At 43.5% G+C, this 26,577-nt stretch overlaps 1 protein-coding gene across 7 annotated transcripts in view; it reads left to right on the forward strand.

Annotated features, from left to right (window-relative positions):
* Positions 1 to 26,577, forward strand: part of TSNARE1 (t-SNARE domain containing 1) — a 449,842-nt gene that overhangs the window by 18,589 nt on the left and 404,676 nt on the right. The window lies entirely within an intron of this gene.

The following is a 26,577-nucleotide window of genomic DNA, read 5'->3' on the forward strand; positions in this document are numbered from 1 at the left end:
CAGAGACGTTGCTGAGCTCCAGGATGGCGAGACCTCCATAAGGCGAGGAACGTGTTAAATCATGACATCTTAAACACTCATAGTTTCATTGGGATATTTTTGCAAACAGAAAAGTGATGCAAACTGCAAATGTGTGTGTGAGTACAAGGAAGGGACTCGCACATATTTCTGTGTGAGGGCAGGGGAAACGACTCAGCTTGCTGCAGCTTGTTGCTAATATTTTGTGTTTGAGTGCTTAAAATTTCACAAGAGATATTAAGACTTGAGAAATGTGTTTTGTTGCCTTGTAAGTGTATGATTAAACCTTCATCATTTTCTTCTTTTTCACTGTGGGAATCTTTAAGTCGTTACGCTTGTTTTCTTCAGGCATCATACTGAAAGCAAAGAGTGGCGTTGTTATTTATTTATTTTTTGGAACGTGCTCCTCTCTGCCTGTTTTATGCAAAAGCACTTTAATTGATCTTGCAGACGGTCGAGAAGAGGACAAAGAAGAAAATATTTAATGCAGCATATCATTCTTTTTGGTTTTGCCTCAAAATGAAAAGCCACTTTGCCAGGATTTATGTATCTAAACACGTTTTATGTAGACGGAACAGCTACATTTTATCTGCCTACTGCAGGAGGCTGATGCAAAGAAATGCCTTGATCAAGGGTATGAACTGGTTCTGGGTAACTCCCAAACTGTTCTAGTGGTGAACACATTGCCAGTTTCTTGCCACCTTGATTACAATTGTTGTATCTTACTATATTTTTGATTTTTGGGGCTATTTTAATTTAATCTTCTTGAACGTTAAAAATGAAGATGATGCAGGTCCTTTCTCTTCTGGGCTGTACTGAAGCACAGTAACATCCCATTCAGCCAGGAGTCTCTCCTGTGCATTTTGCAGCTCCAGGATGCTTTGGATGAGGTGAGAGGACTGTAGCTTCTCTTTAATTCTCCTGCTGCATCCAGAGCTTAGTCAAGCCTGGCAGTTGAACACAGATTGCCTGAACTGCAAAGCATTGCTTCAGTGTCAACACTTCCCTTCTGCCTATTTAAGGTGAAACAACTGCAGGGATTTGATGCTGTTGTTTGCTTCCCTTCAAGGTTTGAAGTCTGAACATCTTCAATGCTGGTGGAGTCAGGAATATTTATGGGCTGGAGTCACCTTGCTTTGGCTCTGTCGTAGTCAAAGGTCAAATTAAATAGTGTGTGTCAGGTCCTGTTCCGTGTTTGTGATTTGTTGTGGCTGAGATGTGGAATGCACACATGAGTTAACGCACACTGCTGTGGTTTGCTCCTTCAATACTAAAGATTTCTGGGCATATCTGGATGTGGCCTGCAAGAGTCAGCTGAGAGACTGCCTGAAAGCTTTGGGAAGCCCTCTGTAGCCTGGGAAGACTGAAAATGTGGACCATGGGGTTGTTGTCACCTTCACGTGCTGGAAATTTTGTCAATTTAATTGAGTTAAAATACTTGGAAGAGATTGATCTTTTTAGAAATTGTGTCAATGTCCTCAATGTCTCGAGTAAGTGAAAATCCCTTATTGAAATAGCTTTTTGATAGTTTGGAGGTTTTCAGCTGCATTCATTTGAAATATGCCTTGTGCCATGACTTAAGAGTGCATTTTCAATATATTTTTGGATTTCTTTTATTTAATATTGAGCTTGAGGAAGAACAGCCCCTGTCAGCCACCCTCCCCGCAAAAAAGAAGGATGAGTAAAAGCGGGAAATAAGCAAGAGGAGTTTGTCATTAAACCTAAATCCACTTACAAACATCTAGTAAAAAGGCATCTTTAGAGGCTCATTCTGTACTTTTATTGCAAGGATGGTGTTATACTGCTGTATATATCAGAGAACTGGGTAACAGCACGTCCTCTGTCCTCAACAACTGCTTAGAGCTGTAGGTTTTTGTGTTCAAGCTGATGAATATTTCAGCTTGATGTCTCCAAGGGTAAAATGAAGAAGTAGCTGCTCTGAGGGATTAATACAGAGTGAATTAGATGTTTGTAAAAGGCATTAAAAGTTGCAGTTGCTGTATTGAATCCTGGCATTGGAAATGTGAGGCGAGATGCTGTGGTGCATCCCCTGTTGCAGAGGGACATCCATCTGGATTGCAGGATGAAGACAGCTGGTTGTTTGTTTAGTGGGTGCTTAGATTACATGAAAAAAGGAGAAAAAAAAACTTACTCCCCACTCCCTCCTCTCTTTCCCAGCATCAATCATAAAAATAGTTGTAAGAAACCTCAGGGATGTTGCTTCTCTTTTCCCTCACAGTTTCAGTAAGCACCACAGGCCGAGTGCTTGTGGGTACCACAAGGATGTTGTTTCTTGACCCCAGAAGCTACATCCTGACTTTTTCTCCCTGTCTACCAGCTACAAGGCAGGAATAACACAGTCCAGTGGGAAAGGAGATGCTCAAAGGTTAGCTCACAATGGAGAGTGGTGGTGTCCTCTGAATGTCGTGCTCCTACAGCATCACCAGGATGGGAGCCAGGCACCATCTCTGACATAGGTAGACACTGTGGATTGAGACCTGTTGTAGCCCCAGCAATGCTTGGAGCAGCCCAGCCCTTGTTCTGCTGGTTGGGCTCAGGGCTGTTTATTTTGCCACCTTCTCAGAAATCTCTCTCAGCTCAGCTCGCTTTTTTTAGAAATGTGCTTTCATCATTTGTGATCCGAAAGGCTCGCCTGCAATGGAGGAGGTTTGGGCTGTTATTTTTAACTGAATGTTTCATTGATCTGATTTACAGCACTAGCTGCTGGTCCCTGTATTAGCGAGAGTGGAGAGGCAGGCAGCCATGGTGTGGGGCAGGGAGGGAGTGCTGTGGGGAGGTCTTGAGTTCCCTTCCTTGTCAGAGCTAATTCATCACAGAGCTGCAGCCTAAAGATGCCTTTCTGCACAATTTTAGGCCACTAAAAGTCAAGGCTCCACTGTCTTAGAAGTGGATTCATGGATTTCAGCCCTGTCCAACATTTTGGCCTTGGTGTGTTAAGACAACACCAGAGTCTGATGCATTCCAATCAAAACCCTACCAAGAATAATTTTTAAAAAATGCTTAGTATTTGGATAGACAACAGTTTCAACTCTTATGCAGCAGCTTGTGCTTGCTCTTGGGTTAAATTAATCTTGAAGAACCTGAGTTTCAGCTAGTCAATATCTATTAGTCAATATCAAAATTGACCTTTTCCTTTCAAAAAAATTTTTTTTCCATGTCAAACCACGACACTGGGACATGGTGGGACTTTGGTTAATGTGGTAGGATGGAGTGTGGTTTCTTCTGGACAGTGTCATTCTCTCCTGGAGAAATGGAGGCTCAGGGGGGACCTTATCACTCTCTACAACTTCGTGGAAAGAGGTTGTATTGAAGTGGGTGTCAGTCTCTTCTCCTAAGTGACAAGTGACAGGATGAGAGGAAATGGCCTAAAGTTGAGCCAGGGGAGATTTAGACTGGATTTTAGGAAAAGCTTCTTCACTGCCAGGGTTGTTAAGCATTAGCAAAGGTTGCACAGGGAAGTGCTTGAGTCACCATCCCTGGAAGTGTTCAAAAAACATGTGGATATGTTACTTGAGGATGTGTTTTAGTGGTGAACATGGTGGTGATGCTGGGCTAACAGTTGGACTCGATGATCTTGGAGGTCTTTTTCAACCTTAATGATTCTGTGATTGTCTGTGATGTGGAGAGCAAAGCCTTCATGGAGTGTAAATGGGAGCTGAGAGCACCTGAAACCTTCAATGACAGGTTTGAGTGTTCAGCTCAGTCCTAACCAAGTGCTTAAATAAAGCTGAAAGCCTCAGGAGTCGGTTATTTTTCTACTTGACGAGCCAGAAAATTAAATACAAACAGAATATTTGGGGCCCAGGTCTGAAAGTGAGAGCGGATAAGCACTACTGGGTTGTTTACAGAAATATTTTTTTTACTTTTTTGATTGTTTGAAGTCTCATTTCTTTTAAGGCTTTCTTCTGTCGATGTCTTTCTCCCTCTTCCACTGAAGTAGGTTGGTTGACTTAATCACATCAGGGAAAAAAATACAGTTCACTGATTTTCTCCTCCACCCAACCACCAATGTATGTATTCACCAAGCACGTAAGGACTTGATATCTCAGTGTCCTCAAGCTAAATTCAGGCAAATTTACTGACTGTCTGTTTTTTTGGTATCATGCAGTTGATCAGTTAACATATATCCGGGTCTAGATTACCCATTTGAGTTGTTTGCTACCTCTCTGGATGCTTTGGAGAACAAATTGAGGCATGGATGGGTCCTGAAGCTGAGGAGGGGGAGTGTCCATGGATACAGGGAGGGTGTGGAGAGGTTGTGACCAGAAGCATGGGGATATGGAGTAGGAGAACAGGGGTTGTCATGGCAGGAAGCTTTTTGTAGGGGACATAGGTGGGGATGCACTGCTGATTTCTGCAGTCCTCAGTGCTATGCACAACAGAGATGTGTGGGTTTCTCACTGCTAAGCCTTGTGTTGGCCAAAAAAAGAGTGGAAGGGACATAGTTTTTTTTCAAGATGCTCTGAAAGTTGGACATTCAGGGCATTGTCCATAGTCTTCCTGATGCAAAATAACTGAATTACTTAACATTCCATATATTTTGTGTATGCCCTCTCCTCCCCTGGAACTGATCAACATACCAAGGAACTTGATTATGAAAAGTAGCACCTCTGTGAGGTCAGGGTGACTACCTGTGTTTTAGATATCCTCAGGTGTTTCAAGGCATGTGTGTCCATGTGGATAGTCCAAATTTAGAAAGGAAAGCAGGGTGAGATTCAGCCTGTCTTGCTAGGTTTAGTTTCTTCATGTATTCACAGAATCTTTAGGGTTGGAAGGGACCTCTGGAGTTCATCCAATCCAACCCCCTGCCAAGTCAAGGTGACACAGGAAGACATCCAGGTGGGTTTGGAATGTCTCCAGAGAGGGAGGATCCACGTCCTCCCTGGGCTGCTCTTCATGGGCATCCACTCTCCATGAAGAACAGTTCTTCCTCAGGTTGAGGTAGAGCTTGCTGTGTTTTAGTTTATGGCCACTGACCTTGTCCTGTTGCTGAGCACCATAAAAAGAGCCTGGCACCATCCTCTTGACTCCTGTCTTGGAGATATTTGTGTGGATTGATGAGAGCCCCTCTCAGTCTTCTCCAGACTAACCAGGCCTGGCTCCCACAGTGTCTCCTCACAAGAAAGACCTTTCTCCCACCTGGACTTTGGACCATGGAAAATCCACTGAAGCCAGTGTGTGTTAGTTGTCCACTGATGACGTGGAATCATGGAATGGTTTGGGTTGGAATGGGATGGCCTTTGACGTCCCTTCCAACCCACAGCCATAGATAGGGAATTTTCCACTAGACCCGGCTACAGGCAGTGCAGACTTCCATTGTGTTCTTCAAAAAAAACAACTTAGAGAGCCTCTCCTTTACTTGAGAAACTGTGTTTTCATCAGATGATAGTGTTCAGCAGGGAAGAAGTGAACTCTTTACATTGCTTATCTCCTGTATCTGAGTGCTTATCTCCTGTAGCGTTCACAAAAAGGCTGAAAGCTGAAGCGTAGCCAGCCCAGGGCAGCAATCCCATGCACTGCTGCAGGGAGATCCTGGCTCCCCAGACTTCTGCACTAACAGGAATGAGCCATCTGGGAGGCAGGAGATGGCTCCAAACTGTTCTGTTGGTATGGATGACTTTGCCAAGGAGGGGAGGTTCCTGTCACACTGGGTGCTACTATTGATGGCACTGATGCAGATCTTGTGTGCTCCATCATGAGCACTGGAGATGAGCTCACTCCTCTTCCTGGAGTGAGGAAGGCTCTTTCACACCCAGACTTTCTTTCTGGTTGTTTTTTTTTTTCCCTGAATGGCCAAATAAGCTAATTTTTTCCTCTTGAAATGTTGTTTGTAAACTTTTCTCTTATCTTCTGCTGTCTTCAATTTACTAATGACCTTTCCTGCAGCCTGAATGCAGTGCTCCTGGTACTGTGAGCAATGTAAACTGTCTTAAATTATACCTCTTGTCCTCCATCCATCTCAGTTTGGTTTTGCAGGGAGATCGTGCATTATCGCTTGGAGTTTGCTTTCAGAATTGAGGACGGTGATAAATAAATGCTGCTGGTAGCAACGGGGGAACGTGGACTGCTTTAACCAGCTCAATATGTGGAAAAGAAAGAAGGAGGGATTTTTAATTAATTTTTTTTTTTCTTCACATATGACTTGTATAGAGCCCTGTATCTTCTTTAACCTAGGTTTTCTAGGGTTATAGGCAAAGATGCTCCTGTCAGCTGATTTTCCTGCCTCACATCTGGAAATGCCAGTTAGGGTCATTGCAATAAAGGCAGCTGCACGAATGCAAACTCTGCTGTGTCTGCCTTCTTTGCATGCTTCCTCTGCACCTGGAATTGTTTCCCTCTCCATGAAATAACTTTTGATTTGGCACCTACAGGTGTGTTGCTGTATTTTTCTTGGTAATCTCTGTCACTCCCCTAATTTTTACATGGCAGTTTAGCGGAAGGGCTGTTGAGATCCAGCTGTGTTGGCATTCATCAGTTTTGCTCTGACTTGACTGCAAACAAGACCCTGTGTTTTGTTTGCAGTCAAGACAGTGAGAAATCCTTAAAATAGAAAAGCAAATTTATGCAATGAATGATATAGATCTAATTTTTGGATTAAAGTGACAAAAATCAGGTCACTGTTTAACTGAAGGACACTTTTCTGTTAATTATGGTTCAGATTTCTTCAGCAATGAAACAGTAATGTGGCAGATCCATTTGTTGGAGCACAACAGATTTATGTTGGAAGCAAACTGTGGCATTTGCTGGTTGGGTACAGGATATTTGGGAAACAAGAACTGAGTCTTCAGGCCTCTGGTTGTGGGACACCTGCTTCTCACAGGGGGTTTTTGGGATGTAGTACAGTGATATTCTGGTGCTTGTCGGAGTATGTATATAAAAGTTATGGAATCACAGGATGGCTTGGGTTGGAAGGGACCTTAAAAATCATCTTGTCTCCACCTGGTGCTATGGGCAGGGACACCTTCCACTAGACCAGATTGCTTCAAGCCCTGTCCAGCCTGGCCTTGAACACTCCCCGGGTTGGGGTAGCCACAGCTTCTCTGGGCAGCCTCTGCCAGGACCTTACCACCCTCACAGGGAACAATTTATCCTTCCTAATATCTAATCTAAACCTGCTCTATTTAAGTTTGAAGCCATTCCTCTTTGTCCTATCACTACACATCCCTTTCCAGCTCTCTTGTAGCCCCCCCTTCACGTACTGAAAGGCCACAATTTAGGTCACCCTGAAGCATTTGCTTCTCCAGGCTGAATAATCCAGATTCTCTCAGTGTTTCCTCATAGGGCAGGTATTACATCCCTCTTCATGGCCCAGTTCAGAATTACAGAATAATTTTGGTTGGAAAAAACCTTTAAGAACATCAAGTCCAACCCTTAACATTGTACTGCCAAATGAAAGTGACTGGAGAACTGGAGCATTAGTGCTTGACTCCATTACTTTTGGTTACACCCTCAAGACCAGCCTTGCTGTTGTTGGGGACACCAGCCAGGATGTCACAAAAGAAATGGCTAAAACACAATCCTGAGAAGGAACATCTCCATCTGCTCTCCACACTCCCATCTGCTGAAGAGTGAGTAGAAGGCCCCTCATTTTCCACAGATGTGCCTTTCATCTCCTAACACTTCATCTGCCACTTGCTGTGTCTACTTGCCCCCTCCACCACAGGAGAAATCAAAAACCTGGTTGGTTTCCCATTTGTTTACTCACAGATAATCCACTCACTGGGTAATTGCTGCAAGTGTTGTGCTTTGGTCTATTTCTCCACACTGATATTCAATTATCTTTCTTTCCTTGATTCACAGAATCTCAGAATAATTTGGGTTGTAAGGGACCTTAAAGACCATTTTATTCCAAACCCCTGCCATAGGCAGGGACACCTTCCACTATCCCAGGTTGCTTCAAGCCCCATCCAACCTGGCCTTGGGCACTTCCAGGGATGGGGCAGCCACATCTTCTCTGGGAAATCTGTGCCAGAGCCTCACCACTCCCACAGGGAGGAATTTCTTCCTAATAACTAATCTAAACCCACTCTCCTTTGATTTAATTAATTTTCTCTGTGTCCTATCACTTTATGCCCTTGTGAAAAGTCCCTCTCCACCCTTCCTGTAGGCTCCTTTTAGGTATTGGGAGGGGCTCTAAGGCCTCCTGGAGCCTTCTCTTTTCCAGGATGATCTGCCTCAACTATCTCAGCCTGTCTTCATAGCAAAAGTGTTCCTACCCTTAATATTTCCCTTGATTTTCAGGCTGATAGTTATGATTTAGGATTTTTTTAAATTAGTTTTTATTTTTTCTCTGGTTTGTTTAAGCTTTCCAACAGCTGCAAGTTACAGGAGCAGCTGAAAAGGCAGGAGAGTGGGACCAGTAAAAGGGAATTTCAGCACAGGCCTCTGATGATTCTTGTATCCCTGTCATTCTTTGTGATGATCATCACCATGTTGCTGGGAAAGGCTGAAAAAGTGGCATCTGTCACTCCACAGCCATGGGGCCATTTTGTTTAAACATAACAGAAAATTATGGGATGAGTGTCTGGAGGCAATGCCATGGGAACAAGTAGTAAAGACTTCTCTCTCAGCTCAAGGAGATCTCTTTCCTGGAGGGGAATGTCAAGAAATGCATCTCCTGTGACTTCTGCATCCCTTGTGACACAGCATCTCTCTTGACTTTTGGTAGCCTATTTGTGGAAGTATTCAGAGAACATATTCTCCTACATATTCTCCCATCTGTCTTTTTCCCAAACTCACTGGCCTTGGTGAATGCTTAAGAATAGATGTGCTTTCTGCGTTGTGTTGAGAAGGCAGTTAAGAATTTATTTTTTGACCTTTCTGTGTTTAGATGATAATATTTTTAGTATCTTCTATGATTTCTGCTTCTGAGTTTATTTGGACTCTCTTTTCCCATTTAAATGCAGAGGAGAAAACTTGATCAGTGTCTTAATCCAAAGATATTTTGGGTTATTCTGACACCTGGGCCAGGCTGTGCAAGAACCCTTTTCATGGCTCTGAATTGTTTTTTTACATTGTTCATAAAACTCTTTTTTGGGAATGGATGAACTGTGCTTGTAGCATTTACCAGTTCCCAAGAATGTGCAGTTGATTGGCTGTAAGACACTGAATAAACATGCAAAAAAAGGGAGCTCAAAAATATCATCCTACCACCAAAAAAGTGTGAAATGGGAAGGAAGGAATTGTTTCTCTATGTAAACTTTTTTTTTTAATTGGCTTACCTACCACATCAGTGTCTTTTTCTTCTTTTTGCCACTTACCTCATGTTAAGCTTGCAGGCAGATGACTCTGGATGGTCTTTTCTTTTCTAAAGAACACAGGCAAGAACATCTCAAAGGATCTTAAGATTGTGAGATATGGAAAAAGGTGTTTATAAAATGACATCTGTTGGGGATGTGATGTATCTCTTGAATTCAGTGTAATTAGACCCCGCTCAGCTGTGTAACTTTTGACATGGATTGACATCTGCTTCTCTGAAGGCTTAATGGTGCCTTTAATTATAAGTAGTCTAGGAATTGCCTGGAGAGCCACAGGCTTCATTTAGTTCAAGCATCTCTCTTTTGGATGGTGATCATTAATAACGTGCTGAAAAGAAGAGCAAGCAGTGTCCTTACATGCAAATGTGGTGATGAATCCTCCCTGGGTAAACGATTAAGGCTTGGCTTTAGCATTTCATGTTGCAACTTTGTTATGACAACTTTGGCTGGTCTTGTAATGTGCTTCCCTGTGCCTTTGGATCCTAGAGTTCTTGGCCTCTAAAACCTGTAAGTGCTATATGTCAATTATTAAAAAAAAATCACTTCTCTATTGAGTATTTCCTGACTTCCATTTTTTTCTTGAGGGAGATGTCCTGGTTGTTTTTTTTTCTAGTGTGTTGTAGGACGCTGAGAGATTCTTCTCTAAATTGTTCATTGTTGAAGCTTTTTCTGCTGTGTTTGGTGCCAGTTTCCAAATCAAACTCACTCTTTCACTGTGTCTCCTTTCTTCTCCCTAGTCTCTGTAGGGCAAGAGACGTTTCAGACCTTCATCTCTCATTATTTTCTGAGCTGCTTCTCTATTAAAAAGATTAAGAATCAAATTATACTGCACCACCAATTTTATCTTATAATTTTCTTAGAATTCAACAGTGGTTTGGGTGGGAAGAGACCTAAGGATCACCTATTTCCAAAGCCCCTGCACCTTCCAGGTTGCTCCAAGCTGCATCCAACCTGACCGTGGACACTTCCAGGGATGGGACAGCCACAGCTTCCCTGGGCAACCTGTGCCTCACCATTCTCTGGGTGGTGAATTTTATGTTATAGTGATCTCTAATAATTCTATATTTCCTTAAAATAATCTTGATATTATTCTGTCTTTTTTCCTATGCATCCCGTTGCTCACCTGAAAGGATTAGCTTTGGGCAAAGTTTCCTTTTGAGGTGCCAGTGGTGACATCCAGTTCTTCATTGGCTTCTGTTAGGACTGTGCCTGCTGCAACACTTCCTCTCCATCTTAATTTCACATTTATTTGGCCTGGAGTACATAATTCTAAGCTATGTTGTAGTAAAATTTCTGAATAAGAGAAAAAAAATCAACTTGCATGCTCAAGGAGGCAGCGAGTTGGAATTTTGGGGACCATGAGCTGCTGTGAGTGTCTTAAGGTGTCATCCCCCTTCTTTGCCCATCAGCTGATGTCCCCCATGATCACAGAATCACAGAATGGTCTGGGTTGGAAGGGACCTTAAAGGTCATCCAGATCTGAATCTCTGCCATAGGCAGGAACAGCTCCCACCAGACCAGGTTGTTAATCCTGGTTTTGTTAATTTGTGTGGTCAGGCTCAGACAGTGACAGCAGCAGTCCCAAAGGACTTGAGGAAGTTCCTGAAGACCTGTGACTCCTCTCATGGTCAATGGGGCACCTTTGGGGTAGCTCTGGTCCCTTGGCTGTACAGCTGAATTCAAAGAAACAACACTTCTGTTACATGGGTGAACTTGGCTTTTTCTCCCTTCCCTGTTCCCTGACACATTCAGGGAATTCAAATTCAATCCATGTTAGCGTTTACCATTTTCAGATGTGCTCAACTCAGCACTCAGGCTGCTGTTCCTACCCCTGCAAGCCTCTTCTTGCACATCCCAATCCTTTGAACGATCGGAAAATTTTTGACAAAGTATTTAATTAGCTGTGTTAACAGCCTCACTGCTGGACTTGGCAATATTTGTCATTTTGTTTGTGTTTGCTTCCTCCTTAAGTCATGACTGGAAAAAAGACAGCCGTGACTCGCAGTCAAAGCTCACTGGACCCGGGATCCCTCTGAGCTCACGCATCACCCAGGGAGCCGTTTCGAGCTTTCATCTCTTGCTGTTCATGGTGTTTTTTCCACATTAGAGAAACTAAGGTGAAATTTTTCTACCACTGGAAGCCCTAAAATCGAAGCAGAAGCATTAACTGCATTCAAAGTTATGACTCAGAACAGGTTGCCATCATTTTAAATCCTGTGTATTTAATTCCTTTGCAGAAAGCATCCCCATGGTACAATAATTCCCAGCCCAGATCCTGCCTAGATGGTGCAACATCAACTGCTAAGGTCATCTTTCCACTTTGGGACAAACATTGGGATTGTCACTTGAAGGATCCTCCTTGTTTCTTTGGTGCCTTTTACTTTGATCTGGGAGCACTTTTTTTATCCAGCCTCCTGGCATCTTTGCAAGGAAGGGAGGTATTGAGAGAAAATAATTTACAGGGCTTGGTGGCATGGTGCCATTTTGTTACTGTGTAATCACGCTTGAAATATTCAATAGAACATCGTTCTCGAGTTAATGGGGGAGATTGTTGTTGGATTATATCCCATGTGATTTTTCTTTCTGTGTGTGGAGAGTTTTCTTGCTGCAAATGAGATAAATAAAGGATTATATCTACATTTTTAATAGCTGGTATCAGAAGTGAAGTGCTTCCAATAAAGTGTTCCTATATTTTCTTCCCACATAAGACTGTTTTACAAGCTTATGTCCTTCTATTTTTTTACCCTCTTTAAATAATCTTAAAATCAGGTTAGAAATTGTTCTCCTTTGCCCAAACTCTGGATAAAACATCTCTTCACAAAAATAGCAGAATGATGTTACATTTTATTTGTTGAAGGAAGAAAAACAGTGAGTTGGAGGTGAACTGAAAGTTCCTTGAGAAGATGGGAATTGCTTTTTCTCTTTTATTATGTTTTGTTGATTGTTTTCAGATCTGCAGCAGTGACCTGGCGATGCTGTGCAGGTGCTGCAGCTGCTGGAGGGACAACAGAGAGAGGGCTCTAAGAGCATCAGCAGATTATTTCTGGGTGTCAGGAGGCTGCAGGATTCATCTCCCCATCAAAGCAGGGCTGAGAGAAATTGAGGCCCTTTAGAGAACCATTTCAGGTGATTTTCAGTATCAGTCTGCAAAAATCAAAATGTCCTTCCATACAGGCGAGATAAAATAAAGGTAATTCAAGGCAGCCTGAATCTCTCTGTTTTTCTCAGAGACTTTCAGCAGATATTGGGATCTCAGCATGGTTTGGAAGGGACCTTCAAGACCATCCAGTTCCAACCCTCTGTCATGAGCAGTGTCAGGACCAGGTTACTCAAGGCCCTGTCCAACCTCTTCTGTTTTAAAAACTGGTGATCTTCATGATTCTTTTTGAGATGTGTACAGCACCCACTGCCCTGTTACTCTTAGATTTAGTATTGGCAGCAGTTTCTTCTTCAGTGTGTTGTTCCTTGTCCTATTTTCTAGGGAAGAAAGTATTCTTGACAGTCACAAAGGAAACTGGAGTAGATAAAGTGTTATTGTATGGTAATTCCTCTATTCCAAAGTTACAAGAAACCTTTGATCAGTCCTCTGCATGATTATCTTAATATCATGAAGGCTGATAATGTAAATGGAGATTTCAAGCTTGACCTGATTCATAAATAGGATAAGTTAAAATGATGAACGTGATTGAGTTATTTGCTGCGGCTACTTCCAGGGCTGGATTGATTTGAATTTCTGCTGACAAGGTGTTGAGACCTCTGGGAAGGACATCCCTGAGTTTATTAGCAGAGTGCTGGGAAAGGAAGAGTTTTGGGGATGTGGAGGGTGGGTTGTCTGGGATCTGAAGGCTTGATAGTGAAATATTTTGCAATAATTCAGTCTGTTTTTAGCAACTTAATATAATAATTTGAATTGAATGGTGTGTTCCTGGTACTGACGCTGCAGTCAGTGCAGTGCATCTCAGTGATGGTTCTTGTTTTGCCTGGTATTGTGAGCTCCTGATTGTTGCTGGTTTGGAGTTTGAGCATTTAAACAAATTCTGGCTTGTTGATCAGATGTTCTGAGTGAGTTATTTGCATGTTTTGGTAAAAGCTTGTGATGGCAAAAGATTCTCTGTTCCTTGTTGAGAATTTATCTCAGAAACTGTGAAATCAGTGGGGAGAAGGGCCCAGGCCAGATCTGTGCTTTGAAAATATCTCTTCCGCAGTGTTTCAGTTGTTATCTGAACATCAGGCTCAAATCAGTTTTTCTTCCTCTGTCTTAAGATTTCACCTGTGTATAACTTCCATCAGAGTTTAAATTGGGTCTGAAACCTTTGACATACAGAAATTTCTGGTTGTGGATCTGTCTGTAGGGTTTCTTGCCTCCTGGCTCTTGATGAAGAAGAGCATCTCAGTGGCATCACTGTAGCACCTCTCACTAAAGACTCGAGGCAAAAAATGATGGAGTTCATCCTGGAGAAGAGAAAGCTCCAGGGAGAGCTCAGAGTCCCTTCCTGAGCCTAAAGGGGCTCCAGGAGAGCTGGACAGGGACTTGGGACAAGGCATAGAGTAACAGGGTGGGAGACAATGGCTTTAAACTGACAGAGGGCAAACTTGGATGGGATATTGGGAAGGAATTCTTCCCTGTGAGGGTGGTGAGGCTCTGGCACAGGGTGCCCAGAGAAGCTGTGGCTGTTCCAACCCTGGAAGTGTCCAAGGCCAGGTTGGATGGGGCTTGGAGCAACTTGGGACAGTGGAAGGTGTTCCTGCCCGTGGCAGAGGGTGGAACTGGGTGATTTTGGTCCTCACCTTTCTCCATATCCTGGGTTTGGGCGGGGAGCTGGCTGTGTGCTCTCCTCTGCTCTCACATCTCCTGTTGGGATGTGTTTGCTCTCTGGATATTCACCCCCATCCACATATCTCATCTACCAACTCTCCTTTACTTAACCTGCAAAGATTTAAGGCACCTAATGGCTGGAGGATTTGGCAACGTGAATTGAAAGCCTTTTATAAATCAGTCTTTGGTGGTCTTCACCTCACTGTGTAAAGGTAGAAAGCGACTCCTCCTGCTGCTTCAGGGCTCTGTCCTTGTGTTTAATCCTCCTTCTTACTGTGTTTCCTCTGTAAATCCTGCAGGTTGTAACAGTCTCCTAAATCTTGCAGATTGCTGTGGAAAATATCTTCTGTGTTTACTTGTTTGTTAGTTTTAAGAGAGTCGTTTGTATTTGACCAGCTTTACATAACTCTGTGTGTGTGTATATATATGTACATAATACTTCATTCCTTGCACAAATCCCTATATATATTATATTTTTTTTTTTAATTCTAAAAATCTGGGTAAACTTCCTCAATCTGTTGTGAAGTGATGCCTTATTTTTATGCGAGTCAAGATCTCAGAGCACAGTAGATGACCCCACAGAGGCACTGCAATACCTGTTCCCATTTCTGCACCTCATTTATACAGCACCTGGGATCATCTGATTGTCTTTAACTTCTCCCACATCCCAGCAAACCTGGTGCTGGCAAATGCAGCAACTCAGCTGATGTGCACTGATTTTAAAAAAAAAAAAAAAAAAAGGTTTTCCTAGTGCTTTAGCTTTGGGAAGGGGATTTTAGTGCATCTGCATTTCTACAGAATTCAGACATCTGAATTACAGCGCCATTTTTAATTTTGCTTTTTTTCTCTACATTTTTCTCCTGCACTGCTGCTTTTTATGGAACTTTTTAAAACAAAAATAGTGATTTTTTTTCCTACTCAAAAATCAGTGTCTGATGCCGGAAAGGGCTTTTACAAATGCTGCGCAGTGCTGCTGCTGGGAACAGCCTCCCATAGCAACCTTCAGCTTGAAAACTAAAATCACATCACCCCATACGACAGCTTTATTATTAGATTGGCATGGGAACCCTTTGGAAGGGGTCTAGGTGTCAGCAAAAAAAGTTCGTCTGGCTTCTGTATTTAGGAAAATTTCTAATTTATTTTAGATTTTGTGGGGGCTTTTGTTTGTTGTTTTTTTTTTTTTTTTCTGGTTTAAATTTTCTTTTTCTCAGATAGAATAAATGCTAGAAAAGTGAGAGACACCATTCTTGGGAAGACAGAAAATCTCTGCCATGGGGAATGACACGTGATCGTGGCTGTCACCAGAGTAATTTCACAGAAAAATAGAATCATAGAATAATTTGGATTGGAAGGGACCTTGAAGATCAACTCATTCCATCCCCTGCCATGTGCAGGGACACATTCCTCTATCCCAGGTTGCTCCAAGCCCCATCCACCTGGGCCTTGGACACTTCAGGGATCCAGGGGCAGCTGCAGCTTCTCTGGGCAATTTGTGCCAGTGCCTCACCACTCTCCCAGAGAAGAATTTCTTCCCCAGTATCTATTTTGGCCTAATATTTATTTCAAGTTTTCTACTTCTGCACATGGACAAGATGGGAGTCCTTGCTGGAAAGCTGGCAGCAGTGGGTTTGGGGTTGGGTTGTGCTTTTTTGGTATTTGTGTTTATTGCAGTGACACGTATGCCCTTCCTTTTGTTCAGCCACTTTGTAGACTTGTGTCACATCTTTGTGCTGGCTTTGCTTCCTCAAAACTTATGGTTAGAGGACTCAAAAGACCTGGAAAGCCAGGAGAAACTCCTGACAGTAGTTGGGAAACCAAATCAGGATATTTCAGATCCAGTCTGAGATAGTTCTGATGATGGGAGGGTTTGTCTCCTGAGCTTTTCATTGAGCTCAGCATCTCTGATCTGATGGATTAGACAGACTCTTCCTCTGCACTGGAAATCTAGACTGGGTGGAGCTTGGAGCAACCTGGTTTAGTGAAAGTGTCCTGCCCACAACAGGAGAGTTGGAACCAGATGATCTTTAAGGTCCCTTCCCACACAAACCCTTCTGTGTTTCTGTGATTCTCAGAAAAACAATTGCAGAATAATTGGACGTGTGGCTCACTCTGAGCTGGAGGCTGCTGGGGCTTCACTGTCTGCCAGGGTGAGAGCCCTGAAATGCCTGTGCTGTTGATGATACCAACTGGTAGGATCCCCCCTGATCACATTTCAGTGGTGCAGGGAAAGCCACATCCCCACTTTTGAACCACAGGGTGCATGGGAGGAGCAACATCTCTCCTGCTTTCTGCTTGAGCTCTGGGTTTCTCATCCCAAGCTCTCCTGGGGAGGAAGAAAGCTCAGTGGAGGAGAGGGGGTGGTTTTCTGTGCTGGCTGAAAGCAAGGAGACAGCCAGGCTTAGACCCTGGGAAAGCTCTGGTGATACAGGAAAGGGCTTAGGGTCCATGTGAGGAGTTGTCTCTCTTTATCTGTGATTCCTTCAAAAGCTTTTCAAGCTTTTCTAACAGGCTTTGTGAGTGTCTCCATCCTCCATTTAAATCCTATTCCTTTCCATCTCTTTGCACTTCATAGAGAAGCAAAAAGTGACTCATTACACAGCCTACGAGGAAGCCTTAATGAATAAATGCATTTAAGAAAGAGAAGAAAAGAAAAAGAGTTCTGTCTGGGGCAGACTGGTGCTTTTGCTGTCTTGAACTCTGAAATAATAAGTTAGGCTGCTTCTTTTTACTTGCTTTTAATTAATTGAGTCACTTTTGTGCTGTTGTTAAGACTAATGGGACTTTGTTGGGACTAGGGCTGTGGGTTTGTGGGTTGCTTTTTCTATTTTGGGGTTTATTTGGTCTTAATTTGCTTGAAGCATCAAGAGCAAAATTTGCTGTTCTCCCTAGCTTCTTTCTTTCCACTTTCCCTTCCCCCTCAAACCTTGTTGCTGGCAGCATCGCATGGGGAGAGGAACAGTGAAATGCCCTGTGGTGCTTTCTGCTCATCTTTCCACTAATTGGGGCACAACAGTGCCTTTTGAGGCACCCGCAGAGTTTTGGAGGTTGGTGGGCTCCCCTTGCCTTGCAGAGGAGCTGGGCTTTCCTGCCAAGGACCCTGAAACAATTCTGTTTATTTACCTTTCTTCCTTTGCTGCTCCAATGGAAAGAACCTTGGTCACGCTTTTGCTTTTCTTCCAGCAGTAAAATCACCACACAGACCTGCGGTTTTAGAGCTAGAACTTGTGCATCCCCTTTTGTGCTTCTAAATCTTCTCTTCAGGCTGGAATATTTAGGACTCCTGAACAGAGCAGGACACAATGTACATATGTATTTTATTTATATATGTGCTACATTGCATGTATTAAGAATAAAGAAAAAAAAAATGTAATTCATTCAATGCATGGATTTTGGAGTACATGGGAGTAACAGGGGCAGTTGGCTGTGTCTGGTGGTTATAACTGGGAATTGCACTTGTTTTTATTTAAAGGTGGTGAAAAATGTTCCTGTCCATGCTAGAGAGGCTGGAGCAAAATGATCTTTAAGGTCCCTTCCAACCTAAACGATTCTGTGATTCCATGATTCTGTGATTTTTCATTTTGAAGACTCTTCTTGAATTCAAAAGCTCATTAGAGCTCCTCTTCTCCATGAGCTCCAAGTCTGGGCTGTTTTTTTTTTTCTATTGTTTAAATACAGCAAAGCAATGTTTTCAAAGGGAGGGAAGAGGGTGAGAAAGAAGTGTGGGTGCTCCTCGGAGATCGAGCCGATCCATTTTTGTCTTGTTATATATCATTTTAACTTAATGCTGTTATATTATTTCAGCTGTGCTTGGTTTTCAGATTGGGTGCAGATATGAAGTTGCTATAACAACATGATGATTCATACAATGAGAGCAACAATCTGCCTGGATTTATTTTTCTATCATGATGACTTAGATGTTTTTGATGGGGATTTCTGTCTATTTGCAGATAGGCCACGCTGTTATGTCTCTGCAGTGATTTCTGTTGGATTACCTGGACTTGAGGTGGCAACACCTGAGCTTGTGTAACAGACCCAGAGGTCTTAAAGCACTGCCCAAAGGTCAGGGCTGTGGTGCAAGATTTAGGGAGGGAGATGGAGGCATGGAGGTGTAGGGGGGTGGTCCAAGCAGCTTCAGCATGTCAGGTGTGCAAACACAGCACCTGGCACCTTGTACCTGTGCTCAGGTGGTTTTCTGTGGATTTCTCTCTCAGGGTTCCTAGGTCAGGGTGACCCCAAGAGAGATTGTAAAGAGTCTTTTCTTCCCTAGCCTGAACGCAGCCAAAGAAGGAGCCTGGAATGCTTCTGATTGCGCTTTCAAGGTTGTTTATTTTTTCTCTTATCTAAATATTCTTTCCCAGACCTGCTGAGCTCTGGCTAGCAAGGAGGCCATGGCCATCTGCCCTGAGCCCTGGGCAGCTCCCACATTATATACTCAAAACTAGGTGCCTATGTTTACAATTTCTTCGCTAATTCCCATCACCTATGTTAGACTGTGAATCTCCATCCTAAACCTAAATAGAAAACCTAAACCTAAATAGAAAAGTGTCACCATCACACCAAGACACGGAGGACAAGAAGAAGGGAGAAGAAGGCCAGGACATGCCCAAATTCCTCCATCTTGTATGCCCCTTGAACCTCACTCTAAAAATCCCAAAATTCCACTCTTCCACCCTGTGTTACTCCAAGTATCACACCACTGAAACCCTTGTTACCTGCAATTCCTCATACAAAGTTGGCAGTTTTTTCCACAGGCTAAAATCAAAGCCACAGATGTTTTTGACTTCTTGCCAAGGTCTCCAAGCCCCCTGCCAGGGTCTTGAGACAGCCAAGGCAGCCAGAGGGATGTCCTGGATTCCGACAGTTTTCCATCTTACTTCTTGTGATGGAGCTGCCAAATTGATGATTTCTGAGAGCCTCCTGATCCTGTTGTTTAGAAAGAGAAGCACAAGTTGAGATGTTTTGAATTTTTCCTACAAACATCTTGTCAATGTTTCTGTTGCCACCTAAAAGTTGTCTAGAATCACTGGGGAGTTCAGAGGTAAATCCAAAAATCATTAAAGGAATCACAGAATGGTTTGGGTTGGGAGGGACCTTAAAGATCATCCAGTTCCACCCCTTGCCATGGGCAGGGACACCTTCCACTATCCCAGGTTGCTCCAAGCCCCATCCAACCTGGCCTTGGACACTCCCAGGTTTGGGGCAGCCACAGCTTCTCTGGAAAACCTGTGCTGCAGCCTTACTATCCTCATGGTAGAGAATTTCATCCTAAATCTTATCCAAATCTTTCTGCTTTCAGCTTAAAGACATTTCCCCTTGTCCTGTCATTCCATGCCCTTGTTCAAAGTCTCTCTCCAGATCTCTTGGAGCTCCTCTAGGACTGAAGGTCTAAGCTCTGTTTGGAGCATCCTCTTCTCCAGGCTGAACAGCACCAACTCTCTCATCCTGACTTCATAACAGAGATGCTCCAGAAGATTTAAGTAATAAAGCTGTTTCTTTTAATTTCTTTTAATTGCAGTCTGCAATAACAGAAATGCTTTATTTAGGTCTTTTAAAAGAAAAAAAGAGAAATACCTAGAAATAGGGATGATTGATTTTTCTGTGAACGGTGACAAATTATATAGAAATGTCTACTTCTTGCCAATTTCACATTACTTCTTTGAAAGAGCAGTTGTGATGGGAAGTGTTTCAAGGTACCTCCAGACACTTTGTCAGCTTCTCAATTCTGAACCTTGAGCAATAGAAATAAGAGCCTTGAGCTTCCAGAAGCCCCACACTGACAACTTTCTCCTTCTCTCTCTTCTCTCTTTTCTCTCTCTTTCTCTTCTCTCTCTTTTCTCTCTTCTCTCTCTTTTCTGTCCTAATGTTGGGAGTTTACACAGAGAATCACAGAACCATGGAATAGTTTGGGTGGAAAGAGACCTTAAAGATTATCTTATTCCAACTCCACTGCCATGAGCAGGGACACTTCCCACTATCCCAGGTTGCTCCAAGCCCCATCCAACCTGGCCCTGAAGACTTAGGGATGGGGAGTCCTCAGCCTCACTGGACAACCTGTGCCAGGGCCTCACCACACTTACAGTAAAGGATTTCTTCTCAATATCTGATCTAAACCTGCCTGCCTTCATTTACTTCCTGCTTTATTTACATCTGTAAATGGAGCAATGTGCCCTGGCAACTTTCTTGGAATTTTGGGGTTTTTTTCCAAAAATTAAAGATGAGTTTTTTTAAAAATTAATTCTTAATTTATATTTTTAAAATTATTTTTTGCTAACAAATACTGGATTACTTGATTATTTTTTTGGCATTTTCTTTTCCCCCCATGTAGAGCTGTAGCAGGGCTTGATGCCTTTTGGAAAAAGTCTCTTCCGCCTTGCACTGTCCTCTGCTGATCTGAAAACCATCTAGAGATGAAAATAGACTTTTGTCCAGCCTCTCTATTGAGCTGGTGTCTCTTTATTTCCCCTGACAACTGGAATGAAGTTGATCCTGTAAAATGTCTGGGCTTTCTGTCCTGCCTAATTGTATTAAACTGCATTTCCATCCTAAAGAGAGCGTCTGGGAGAGAATGTTGAAGCCTTATATACATTTTTAAACTCATAAATGCCATCAGTGAAGTCTAAAACGCCAGATAACTGACTCTGAAGGCCTTGCTGAAATGCACTGATGCCTTTATGAGTTGTCTTCCCCTGCAGAGAGTCTCCAGATCCTACATGTGTTGCTGTCAGCTGTATTAGGGATAAGGAGGAATCATAACTGTGAAAACAGCCCCGGGGGCTATAGATATCTGCACACCATCAAGTGAATTTTGCAGTTTTGCAGGGGATCACATTCTTGTTCCTATGGCAAGACTCTTGCTGCAGTGCAAGAAGCTGTTTTCAGACCTCTCTTCCTGTGTCAGAGGAGCCATCTCTTCTGGTGTTTCTGAGCATGTGCCTGCCAGCCCCCACTCCACCTTTTCAGCAAGTAAATTTTTGGGCACCACGATAAAAATGCAGTCAAAGTGGAGACAATGGAAAATATATTCTAGTCAATCACAACTTTTTCTGGAGGTGTGTTCCAAAAGTTTAAAGCATGTGAAGAAGACAAGTCAGCATAGTAGATGAGATATGGTGGGTATCACTAAGGGTTGTTGCTTTCACTTTGCTCCTGGGCATGGTTTTTATCCCTTGAGCACATTGATCATCCTGACCTGATCCCACACAGCCTCTTCCATGCAGAAAATTGTAGATTTCTCCTCCTGTGACCTCCTCTGCACATGGGATGAGGACTTTCATGTTTGTCTTGGTGGTTTCTTGGAGGAAACCTCCTTCTGTTCATCACGGCCCTGCAATTTTAGCCTCTGACTCTTGGCGCTGTTGCTTCTTCTCTTGCCTGTGTTTTCTTCTGGGCATGTGACAGAACTTTGCCAGTCAGAACACCCATGGCCTGGGACAAAAGACCGTGTCTCACTCAGCTCTTCATGTGCACGTGAGCATTTCTGTGATGGGTAGAAGATGATTCTCCCTCTGAGTCATGCATTTGCTGTTCCCTTCTCTAAGAAATCTGGTGAAATCAGTAGAAGTAAAGGGAGGGAAGAAATGGAAAGTGTCTCTGCATTTCAAGAGAAAAAGCAACAGCTCCCCCAGGGTGGTTGCTTTGGCAGCAATCTGCATCTCAGTTTCAACCCCAAAATTACCATCAAGGGCAGGCAGCTGTGTTTGCTCTCCCAAAAGGTGTCTGAGAGGGTGTCAGTTTTCTTGCTGTGGTCCTGATGATGTGATGAGATGTGAAGGAAATGTCAGCCACATGCATGAAGAAAAGAAAAATCAGTTGTTTGCAGGGGTTTTCAGAAAAATCAGGGGTTTGCAGGAAGACCTTAGGAATGTCTTGACTTGCCATATTGGTGCCTTGCTGCTGAGCAGGGTTTTCACAGTGATTTCAGGGCTGTGAGTCAGGGCTGTCCCAGTGTTCTCTCTGGTAGAACTGCTCATCTGAGCTGGAGTTGCTGTGTAAGACCAGCTGTAGCTCAGATATCAGGGTTTTGCCCTGGTCTGGTAGTTCAGTGTTAGGTCTTCGCCCCAAATCTCTCTGTTGATGTTGCATTGAGGGTGGAGCTGTTTCCCCAGGTGGCTCAGAAGGAGGGACACTAATCTGATCACAGGACTGGAGCTATGGAGACAGGCTGAGAGAGATGGGGTTGTTCAGCCTGAAGACAAGAAGGCTCCAGGGAAAGCTGAGAGCCCCTTCCAGTGCCTAAAGGGATTCCAAGAGAGCTGGAGAGGGAGTTTGGACAAGGGCATGGAGTGATGTAACAAGAGGGAATGGCTTCAGACTGAAAAGAGGGCATATTTATATTAGATATTAAGATCATATTCTTCCCTGTGAAGGCTGAGGGCACTGGAACGTGTTTCCCAAAAACACTGTGGATTTCTATTAATGGAAGTGTTCCAAGGCCAGGTTGCACAGGACTTGAGCAACCTGGTCTGATGTCCCTGCCCATGGGCAGGGGCTTGGACCAAGATGTTTTTAAGGTCCTTTCCAACCCAAACCATTCTGTGATTCTCAGATGCTTTTTCTCCTTAGGGATGCTCAGCCTCATGAGGTGTCATTGTGGTGTTGTCGCTGAACTTTGTGTTTGCTCCCACCTGTCCCCTGAGGGGTTTTTGCAGAGATTGAATGAGTTTTCTTCTGGTTTCTGTTTCTCACTTCTCTCATTTCAGTGTGATGGCACAGCCAGAACACTCATGAGCTTCTTCAGTAATTTTTTCCTGAGAAAACCTCATGGTTGCCTTTTCCTTCTCCAAAATGTCTGGAAACCACCATTCCCCTGGTTTTCTCATAGCCATTTATATTGGAGGATGATTGTGATTGCGGAAGCTGCTCTAAAAGCAGCTTTGCTGTGTCTCAGGAAGGAGTTGGTCTGCTGGAACAGATGTGGTGGTGGGGCTGGAACCAGATGAAAATGCAGTTTCCCATTAACCCCCAGTTTTCTGAGTCTCTTGATGTGGCACAGAGAAGTTCCTGCCTGTTGGATTTCAGGGAGTGAGGTGAGGGCGGGTGTACATTTTAATTTTAGTTCTGCATGATGGAAGATGCTTGCGAGCCCATCATATTGATTTCAAAACTCTTGAGGATTGTGCTTATTTTGCTGTAATAGTGCAGTGGGTTGGTTGGGGAATAAGCCAGCAAAGCAGGAATTTGTAGAACAGTAAAACCAACCACAGACATGAGTCAGTCTGCACAGCCTCTCAGTAACCACCTGTGTGTATTCCTTGACCCTGTTCCTACCCCGAGGAAAAAGGTTCTGACCCTGAAGGATCTTTGCATCCTCTAACTTTGGGGTGGGAGTTACTGGATTGGAAGGACTCCAGTTGTCCTTCCAATGGTCCCATCTGCTCATTCATCCTCCAGGAGAAGCGGGGTGGATGTCATGCCAGCAGGAACTGTCATTAGCTATCTTCATGTCTAGTGCCTGGGCATGGCAGAGGGGAAGGCATGGAGAATTCCCAAAAAGGAGCTGAGTAATGGAAGGTGATGGCTCCAGCTGGAGTAGAGGCATCTCCACAAAAAGGCTGCTCTTTCTCCTCTCTAATTTCCTTGCAGCTGAACTTTGACAGTGTTAAAACTTCAGGGAATCTCCATGTGAAAGCCTTTGGTTGCTCAAAAAGGGGGAGCTGGTTGCAATCCAGGGATGCTGTTTTGGGCTGGGAGGAGGAATATGAGATCAGCATGGACAGTATATGCAGGATCATGAGTATGGGTGTGAGGTGGCTCAGCAGCAGAGAGTCAGGAAGCCTGGATTCATCTCTCCGTATCAAAAATTTTGTTACAACAGAGGTGTTCAGGGAAGTGTATTTGTTGATTTGGCTTGGTACTGTCCTGGTTTCCACCCCAGAGGCTCTTTAGATTTTTGGAATATTGGTTACATCAGAGTTGTGATGGAGTTTGGAGATATTCTTGGAGGACCCAGCAGGGAAATTCCTCCAGACAGCAGGTGATTGTACATTGTACAAGTGAGATGCAATCTGTGCCTCCACCTCATGAGTTGTGTTGTTGCTATTTTTATTTTTTTTTAATAAATACTGTGTTTGTGCACTTGGATGACATTTCCCATTCAGAAATGGAGGGGAGGAAGGAATGTGTCACCCACACCCAAGGTGCCAGGCACATAACTCAGGAGAATTACTCATAAACCAACAACCTCATTATCCAGTTATGAAGGATTTCTGCCACCAATTTCCTCAGTCTGGCCACAATCCTGAAATTAATCTCACCTAAACAGTCAGGAGTGTTTCCTCTCTCAGTAGAGGAAGAAATAATTTTGTCCCATGGTTGAATGCTTCAAACAAATAAAAAAATAGACAAAACCCACTGAAAAGCCCAAAGTGTAATAACTAAGCTGGTGCATTTAGGGTGTTAGAAAAGGATTCTCCCATCCCAGTTCCAAGCAGATGATGGAGTGCATGGCATAGGTGGAGCACACTCGGGAAGACTCAAAGCACCACCTGGGAAGTTGAGGTGGTTTCTCCTTTGTAAACATCTCAGGAGGAGGGATAACTCTCTCTTTTGGGGATCAGATGGGAGCTGGAATTTCAGTATCCTTGTGGGTAGGATGAGCTGAGTTTTGGATAGTTTTGGATTTTCTGAAGTACCTGCTATTGTATTTCTTTCTTCTGCTAGTCACCTGGGTTTTGGCTACTCTGAGCAATATCCTGTAAGGAACAAGGACAGTGAGCCTGTGATGGTTAAAACCCAGACCTAAATGCACCTCTTACAGGCTCCTCATCATACTATTCCTATTTTTTTTTCCCCTGGAGCAGAAAAGAATGGCCCGTTAAGTCACAAATTAGCTCTCAGCCCCTACTTTTTGGTTATTTTTCCTAAAGAAACAGGGTGAAGGAAAGGGGCTCTGGGATGTCCAGGAGAAAAAGCATCCTTACAATCAAGGCAGTGATGGTGTGGCTCAACAAGAAACTGGAACCAGGATGTCCTGGGCCAAACAAGGGGACTGGCAAGCTGCACATCACCATGTCCTGCCCACTCTTCCCAAGCAGCAAGTGACAGGACAAGAGGAAAAGGTCTCAGTTTGCAGCAGGGAGGTTTAGATTTGATATAAGGAAAAATTTCCTCACTGAAAGGTTTTTCAAGCATTGGAAGAGGCTACCCAGGGACATGGTTGAATTATCATTCCTGGAGGTATTTAAAGATGTGTGGGTGTGCTACTTGAGGACATGGGTTAGTGGTGGCCTTGGCAGTACTTAGTAGTTGGACTGATGGATCTGAAAGGTCTTTTCTAACCTAAATTATTCTGTAACTCTGGGAATCTAAGAACATTTCTTCTGTCAGCTGCTGGCTATGACTGGTGGCTTTAAAAGGTTTGTGTTTTGCCTTTTATTTTGCCAGAGGACATGGAAGTGCTGCTGGGCATGTCCCAGGTGTGGGACACTGAAGGATGAAGTGGATTAGCACTCATCTGCTGATGGAGACCACAGCAAACAAGAAGGGATGGAGTGGGAGGATGGAGCTGAGTTGCCTCGTGGTGATTTCCATAGGTTAAACAGGCAGGTCATTGGGAATAACATCCTCCAGATGTAACAACTCCATAAGATCAATATTTACAAAACCCCTCACACAGTTGGATCCAAATCTTGATTAAACCTCGAGGCTGGTTGTCCCCAGCCTGCTCAGTAACACACATTCACTAGTTGCACTACCTTTTGATGTTTCTCTGCTCTGGGAGGGGAAAATCCTCTGTCACAGTGTGTAATTGGCTTGGTGTGTTTGCACAGAGGTCACCAAGGGCTGGGATTGCTGCTCTGCTCCTCTGGGCAGATATAAATCATTGCTGCAAATTTATCTCTGAATTTTTCTCTCTGGGGAAATTGCATCCATTTTTATTTTATTTTTTTTTAACTGAGCTTTCTGTAGAGACTATGCATGTAGGAAGTATATGGCATTTGTATAGGAAGTATTTATAAATGCAAAAGGATTTTTAAAGTGTTCAGCCCACAGTGACCAGAGCTGAAGGCAGTGTGTGAATGGCTTCCTTACTGGTGTTAATTCACCAAAACAAGTAGGAGTATTAATTAAAAGGCCTTTTGTGAGCTCTTCAGAGCTGCCTGGTGCTTGTCTAATGCAGGACCTGCCCCTTGGGGTTCTACCAGTGCTTTTTCCTGGCAGCAAAATCAGCTGCTTTTGTAACCAGGAGGTGTTGTTTCTAGAATAAAAGCTAAAAATGAAAATTCTTGGAAGGTAGGAGTGTGTGTATGTGTTTGAAGGCCAGCAGGAGAGAGAAACAAGCAGCTGGTGAGAAATGCCAAGACCTTGATTCAGCAGGGCTCTCCCTCTTCTCTCAAATCTGACACACTGAAATGCCTAACTGGATTTTGGCCAGAGTGTTCCTCCCACAGCAGGTTTGGGATCTTAAAGAACACTGGACGCTTAAACACATGATTCTTCATTGAAGATACCAGTTTGTTATTTATT

The sequence above is a fragment of the Lonchura striata genome, chromosome 1 (assembly GCF_046129695.1).
Source record: "Lonchura striata isolate bLonStr1 chromosome 1, bLonStr1.mat, whole genome shotgun sequence".
NCBI lineage: Eukaryota > Metazoa > Chordata > Aves > Passeriformes > Estrildidae > Lonchura > Lonchura striata.